Raw genomic sequence first — 7,727 nt, forward strand, 5'->3', positions numbered from 1 at the left:
TGTTTAATTAATATATTAAATACTTAAAAGAGGGTGAATGGGAAATGGAGGGAAATAAAATAAAATTTTTGAGTGAAATTTTAAGTTCCCCCCTTGGCAAATGGGCATTGTCCCATATTGGAAGAGGAAGAGGTTTTTTATGGGTATATAAGCAATTGCTCTTCTTCTAGCTCTTAAAGAGTTGAGAAGAAGGCAAGCCTCGCGCCGTCGTCGACGTCGCTCGCTCGGCTTCGGCTTCGGCTACGGCTACGGCTACGGCTACGGCTTCGGCTTCGGCTTCGGATTCGGTCAAATGATTGATTGATCAACTTTTTGGACCAAATTTATTTGTTAATAATAAAATATTAACAGAAATGTTATTAAATATTTGTTTTAATAACAAAATATTAATATTAAATCCAATCCGTTTTTCTGTTTTGGTAACAGAAAAGTAACTACCCTCTTCAATTTTCCCTCTTTATTTTCCCTCTTTATTATTGAGTAAATGGCCATTTATGTAATGGCATTTATGCTGTGGGCGTTTTGCATAAACAGCCATTCTGAAGAGTTGTACCTCTTCAGATTTCAGCCTAACTTTGGCTATAAATACAACACTATTCTGCTCAGAATTTCACTACGATTTTCTGAGTTTCTTCTCCTTCTTCTGCATACTTTTAGCATCAAACAAAGCAAAAAGTAAGTGTGATTTGCTACCGAACTTTGTGTTCGCTGAAACACTGGGGTTTGAAGTACCACTACACCAGTGTGTAATTCGTTCTATCCTGGGAGGAAATAATCCATAACCTTGGGTACTAGGAGGGGATTAAATTCCTTAAGGAAACACTGTGAATTCAGTGGGCTCGAATTGGTTTTATGTCATTTCTATTTATGTTCATTTCTGTTTATACTCATTTATATTTCCAGAATTATTTTACAAATACAGTCTAGTAACAAGCTTAAGGAATTTAATTTGATATCTGTATTTGTACTTACTGTTTCTGGAAGAGTAAAACCTTTGTGGTTTTGTACTCTATTAAAATCTACGTGATTTTAACGTTTGTGTCATTCTTTTACAGAAATGACTAATGAAAATGAGAACCAAGCTGTTCCAATGGTGACTGCCAATGCCTCAACAAGTCGAACGACACCGGCAGCATTGGCACCGGCGGAGAAACCCGGAAAATTTTCCGGGATTGATTTCAAGCGCTGGCAGCAAAAGATGTTCTTCTATTTGACTACTCTAAGTCTCCAGAAGTTCATCAAGGAAGATGTTCCTGTGCTGTCCGACGAAACTCCACGCTTTCTCGTGATTGAGGCGTGGAAGCATTCAGATTTTTTGTGCAAGAATTATATTCTAAGCGGGCTGGAGGATGCTTTGTATAACGTCTACAGTGGCGTGGAAACGTCAAAGGAACTGTGGACTGCGCTTGAAAAGAAATACAAAATCGAAGATGCCGGGTTGAAAAAGTTTGTTGCTGCAAAGTTTTTGGACTACAAAATGGTAGATAGCAAGTCTGTTATTACCCAAGTCCAGGAATTGCAAGTGATTATTCACGATCTCCTTGCTGAAGGTATAACTCAATTTAATATTGATGTTGAAAGTAGTAATCTTAGTATTTTTACTAATAGAAATTTCATTGAAGGTCTTGTTATCAATGAAGCATTTCAAGTAGCAGCGATGATTGAGAAGTTGCCTCCTTTGTGGAAGGACTTCAAAAACTACTTGAAACACAAACGCAAGGAGATGTCCCTTGAAGATCTCATTGTTCGGTTGAGAATCGAAGAGGACAACAAAGCTGCGGAAAAGAGAGGCCGTGGAAATTCAACAATAATGGGAGCAAATATTGTTGAAGAGAACAAAAAGAGAAAGAAGGCTTCTGGACCGAAATACAACCCAAGCAAGAAGCGGTTCAGTGGAAACTGCTACAACTGTGGGAAAACTGGACACAAATCTACGGAGTGTCGTGCTCCGAAGAAAGACAAGAAGAAGGGTCAAGCAAACATGGTTGAAAAGCATGATGATGTTGATGATTTATGTGCCATGCTTTCCGAATGCAACTTGGTGGGCAATCCTAAAGAGTGGTGGATTGATTCTGGAGCCACTCGCCATGTTTGTGCTGTTAGAGAAGCTTTTGCTTCTTATGCTCCTGTTGGACCCGATGAGACGATTTCTATGGGAAATGCTTCAAAGGCGAAGATTGAAGGATGTGGGAAGATATTTCTCAAAATGACTTCCGGCAAAGTGGTGACTTTGAACAACGTCCTTCATGTTCCCGAGATTAGGAAGAATTTAGTCTCTACTGGACTTCTTGTTAAGAATGGTTTTAAATGTGTTTTTGTTTCCGATAAGGTTGTAATAAGTAAGAATGAAATGTTTGTAGGAAAAGGTTACCTCACTGAGGGCCTTTTCAAGCTGAATGTAATGGTTGTTGAAAATAATAATAAAATTTCAGCTTCGTCTTACTTACTTGAGTCAAATGAATTATGGCATATACGTTTGGGTCATGTCAATTATAAAACCTTACGGAAAATGATTAATTTGGAAGTATTGCCCAAGTTTGAATGTGACAAATCAAAATGTCAAGTATGTGTGGAATCTAAGTATGTTAAACATCCTTATAAGTCGGTTGAAAGGAATTCAAATCCTTTAGACTTAATTCACACAGATATTTGTGACATGAAGTCAATACCATCTCGCGGTGGAAAAAAGTATTTCATAACTTTTATTGACGATAGTACTCGATATTGCTATGTTTACTTACTTAATAGTAAAGATGAAGCAATAGACGCATTCAAGCAATACAAAAATGAAGTTGAAACGCAACTTAATAAGAAAATCAAAATGATAAGAAGTGATAGGGGTGGTGAATATGAATCTCCTTTTGAACAAATATGTTTAGAATATGGAATTATTCATCAAACAACGGCCCCTTACACGCCCCAATCCAATGGGATTGCAGAAAGAAAGAATCGTTCATTAAAGGAGATGATGAACGCATTATTGATAAGTTCTGGTTTGCCACAGAACTTGTGGGGGGAAGCCATTCTTACGGCTAGCCGAATACTAAATCGAGTACCCCATAGCAAAACACAATCCATTCCATATGAAAAATGGAAAGGAAGGAAGCCCAACTTGAATTATTTTAAAGTGTGGGGGTGTTTGGCAAAAGTGCAAGTTCCTAAACCCAAAAGGGTAAAAATAGGACCGAAAACCGTTGATTGTGTTTTCATAGGATATGCGACTAATAGTAAAGCATATCGATTTCTGGTTCATAAATCAGAAAATCCCGACATTCATAATAATACGGTTATAGAATCAGATAATGCTGAGTTCTTTGAAAATATATATCCGTATAAAAAGGAATGTGAGTCGATTGGTGAAGGATCTAAACGACCCCGGGAAGAAACAAAAGAAAGTACACTTAACCAAGAGGATCCAAGACGTAGTAAACGTCAAAGAACGTCTACTTCATTTGGACCAGATTTTGTGACTTTCTTATTGGAAAATGAGCCTCAAACATTTAAAGAAGCTATGTCTTCTTCGGAATCATTGTTATGGAAAGAGGCGGTCAATAGTGAAATAGAATCCATACTGAACAACCATACATGGGAATTGGTTGATCTTCCTCCTGGAAATAAACCGTTGGGTTCTAAATGGATCTTTAAGAGGAAAATGAAAGATGATGGCACTATTGACAAGTATAAGGCAAGACTTGTGGTCAAAGGGTATAGACAACGAGAAGGTCTTGACTATTTTGATACATACTCTCCAGTTACAAGAATTACATCCATACGAACGTTAGTAGCGTTAGCTGCAGTTTATGGTCTTGAAATTCATCAAATGGATGTTAAGACGGCCTTCTTAAATGGAGAGTTGGAGGAAGAAATTTACATGGAACAACCTGAAGGGTTTGTGGTTCCAGGTAAAGAAAAGAAGGTCTGTAGACTTGTTAAGTCCCTTTACGGATTAAAACAAGCACCCAAACAATGGCATGCTAAATTTGACCAAACAATGTTGTCAAATGGATTTAAGATAAATGAATGTGATAAATGTGTGTATATTAAAAATGTTCCAAATCACATAGTCATTGTTTGCTTATATGTGGATGATATGCTCGTAATGAGTAATGACATTGCCAACATAAATTCTACTAAGCGTATGCTAACTAGCAAGTTTGATATGAAAAACTTGGGTATTGCTGATTTAATTCTGGGAATTAAGATCCATAAGACTTCTCAAGGTCTAGCATTGTCACAATCTCATTATATTAAGACAGTACTTGAAAAATTCAAGCACTTGGGCTTTAAAGTTGCAAAGACTCCAATTGATGTGAATCTTGCATTAGCAAAGAACAAAGGCCAGAGCATATCACAATTGGATTATGCTCGTGTGTTGGGTTGCTTAATGTACATCATGAATTGTACACAACCAGATATAGCTTGTGCTATAAGTAAATTGAGTCGATATACGAGCAATCCAGGCCAATCTCATTAGATGGCAATGAAACGAGTTTTGGGGTATTTAGTACATACCCAGGACTTTGCTTTGCACTACAATAAAATATCCTGCGGTCATTGAGGGATACTGTGATGCAAATTGGATCACCGGATCAACTGATTCCAAGTCCACAAGTGGATATGTATTCACTATTGGTGGAGGAGCGGTATCTTGGAAGTCATCCAAACAAACTTGTATTGCCCGCTCTACAATGGAGGCTGAGTTCATAGCCTTGGATAAAGCCGGTGAAGAAGCTGAATGGCTCCGAAATTTCTTGGAAGATATTCCATTTTGGCCCAAACCGTTGGCACCAATATGCATACATTGTGATAGTCAAGCGGCAATTGGAAGGGCTGGGAGCGTTATGTATAACGGTAAGTCTCGCCATATACGACGAAGACATAAAACCGTTAGACAATTACTCTCTAGAGGAATTATCACGATTGACTATGTAAAGTCAAGTGATAATGTGTCGGATCCACTTACAAAAGGCCTAACTAGAGAGGTAGTTGAGAAGTCATCAAGGGGAATGGGACTGTGGCCGAGAACAAGTCATAGTGGCGGTAACTCTACCTAGAAGACTGGAGATCCCAAGATCTAGGTTCAAGGAGATCAAACAAAGTCATTTATGACGGTTCAACATTGTCAACTAAACTTTTGGTCCATTCTCGTGATGAGACAATGTTCAGTACCAAGGATAAAGCATTAAGGCTTTTTAATGATTTCTAAATTTGATACGGGGTATATCAAATAGTGTATCTACGGGATGACACGTTTAGGAATCACCTATGTAAGTGTAAAGTGTTAGCCGCTTCAAGGAGAACATTGTAAGGCCAGTTCTCTACGCACTTATGAAACCAGGCGGTGTTCATGGCTGAAACGAACACAACAATGAGAACCAAAGACGGTTAAGGGTTGGTTATGTGACTTGTGGTTGTCTAGGTATACACTAAAGTTCGACGGTTCAAAGATATCAAATCTACCGATTGATCGAGTATATCCGACATAAGTTCACTACGGAAAGTTCAAAGGGAAACCTACTTATCCAGATGCAATTAATCCTTACTTGCGAATCACACAGTTTTTCATGCATACTTCCGTGATATAGCCATTCCCCATTCATGTGGGGGATTGTTGGGTTTTGGATGTATTTAATTAATATATTAAATACTTAAAAGAGGGTGAATGGGAAATGGAGGGAAATAAAATAAAATTTTTGAGTGAAATTTTAAGTTCCCCCCCTTGGCAAATGGGCATTGTCCCATATTGGAAGAGGAAGAGGTTTTTTATGGGTATATAAGCAATTGCTCTTCTTCTAGCTCTTAAAGAGTTGAGAAGAAGGCAAGCCTCGCGCCCTCGTCGTCGTCGCTCGCTCGGCTCGGCTTCGGCTTCGGCTACGGGCGGCGTCGGACTTCAGGCTTCGGCTTCGGCTTCGGTTCAGATTCAGATTCGGATTCGGATTCGGTGGATTCGGATTTGGTCAAATGATCGATTGATTGATTAACTTTTTGGACCAAATTTATTTGTTAATAGTAAAATATTAATAGAAATGTTATTAAATATTTGTTTTAATAACAGAATATTAATATTAAATATTAATATTAAATCCAATTCGTTTTTCGGTTTTGGTAACAAAAAGTAACTACACTCTTCAATTTTCCCTCTTTATTGTTGAGTAAATGGCCATTTATGTAATGGCATTTATGTTGTGGGCGTTTTGCATAAACAGCCATTCTGAAGAGTTGCACCTCTTCAGATTCAGCCCAACTTTGGCTATAAATACAACACTATTCTGCTCAGAATTTCACTACGATTTTCTGAGTTTCTTCTTCTTCTTCTGCATACTTTTAGCATCAAACAAAGCAAAAAGTAAGTGTGATTTGCTACCGAATTTTATGTTCGCTGAAACGCTGGGGTTTGAAGTACCACTACACCAGTGTGTAATTCGTTCTATCCTGGGAGGAAATAATCCATAACCTTGGGTACTAGGAGGGGATTAAATTCCTTAAGGAAACACTGTGAATTCAGTGGGCTCGAATTGGTTTTCTGACATTTCTGTTTATGTTCATTTCTATTTATATTTATTTATATCTCCAGATTTATTTTACAAATACAGTATACTAACACTCATAAATAACAAGTTAAGCGATTAGTATAGGATGCTTTTCTAAGAACTTTTACCCATAGAAGAAATGCAGCTGCATATATAAATATATGGTCGGCTTACAAGTTTTTAACTTGAACAAATGGATTTGTAGCTGCATGTGTTTCACCCAGGATCGATCTTGTTGAGTATTGAGGCTTTGATGATTAATAAAGTATGTCTAAATGAAACAATTCAAAGAATCAGGTCCTCAACATAGCTGCTTAATTACTCTAAGAACCAGCTTCTCAGGATAAATGACCAGCTCCTCAAGTGATGATTGTACGTCTGTACAAGACAGTAACTTTATCTCAAAGTTATCTAGGTTCGATTTTGGTGGAAGAAGGCTGCTACATGAGATAAGGGTTGTTGTTGCTCAAGAAGATATAACTCAGTTAGAGACAAGAGTCCAAAAACTTGTGAAATTCTTGGAATAGTAGGAGTCCCATCAAAGGAGAATCTGACTATGTATAGGACTCCTAGAAGATCTCAAGTTTATGCGTTTAAATACTATCTAGTGTTGACTTTTGATTTTATCCTTTTACACATCAACTAAAGAGTCATATGTTGTTCACTCTAGTCGAGTACTTGCATTGTATTCTTCTTGAGTCAGTCTAGCAAATGTGTTTTAGGAAATCGCGTTATAATCAAGTGTCACAAACAATTACTGAGTTGGAGTGAGTGTTTGCTTTACAAGTTAGAGTAACTTGTAAATCAAATAGTCGTAGTAGGAGTATTGGAGAGCATTGAATTACAGTCTTGTAATTGATATATTTTGGCTCATTGTTCTAGTGGAGTTGAAGTTGAAAATCTTACATAGAAGGTCGTGTTTTTCAACTTTTGAGCTGGGTGATTTTTCACGTAAAAACTGTTGTGTTTACTTTATTGTTTACTTTTACTTCAAGTTTAAGGAACACGGTAAAGGACCAAGTTCTTTAGTGAGTCATACAGGCACTCAAACTAATAATAAGTATCAGAGCAGGTTCTCTCACACACACAATTAACACCGAGAGAGATCCTGGAAGCAAGATGAGTGCTCCACTCAGAATTAATGATGGAAAATCAACTACCAGACCACCCCTGTTCAATGAAAAATATTACAGATTG

This window comes from Nicotiana attenuata, chromosome 1, assembly GCF_001879085.1.
Source record: "Nicotiana attenuata strain UT chromosome 1, NIATTr2, whole genome shotgun sequence".
In the NCBI taxonomy this organism is placed as follows: Eukaryota; Viridiplantae; Streptophyta; class Magnoliopsida; order Solanales; family Solanaceae; genus Nicotiana; species Nicotiana attenuata.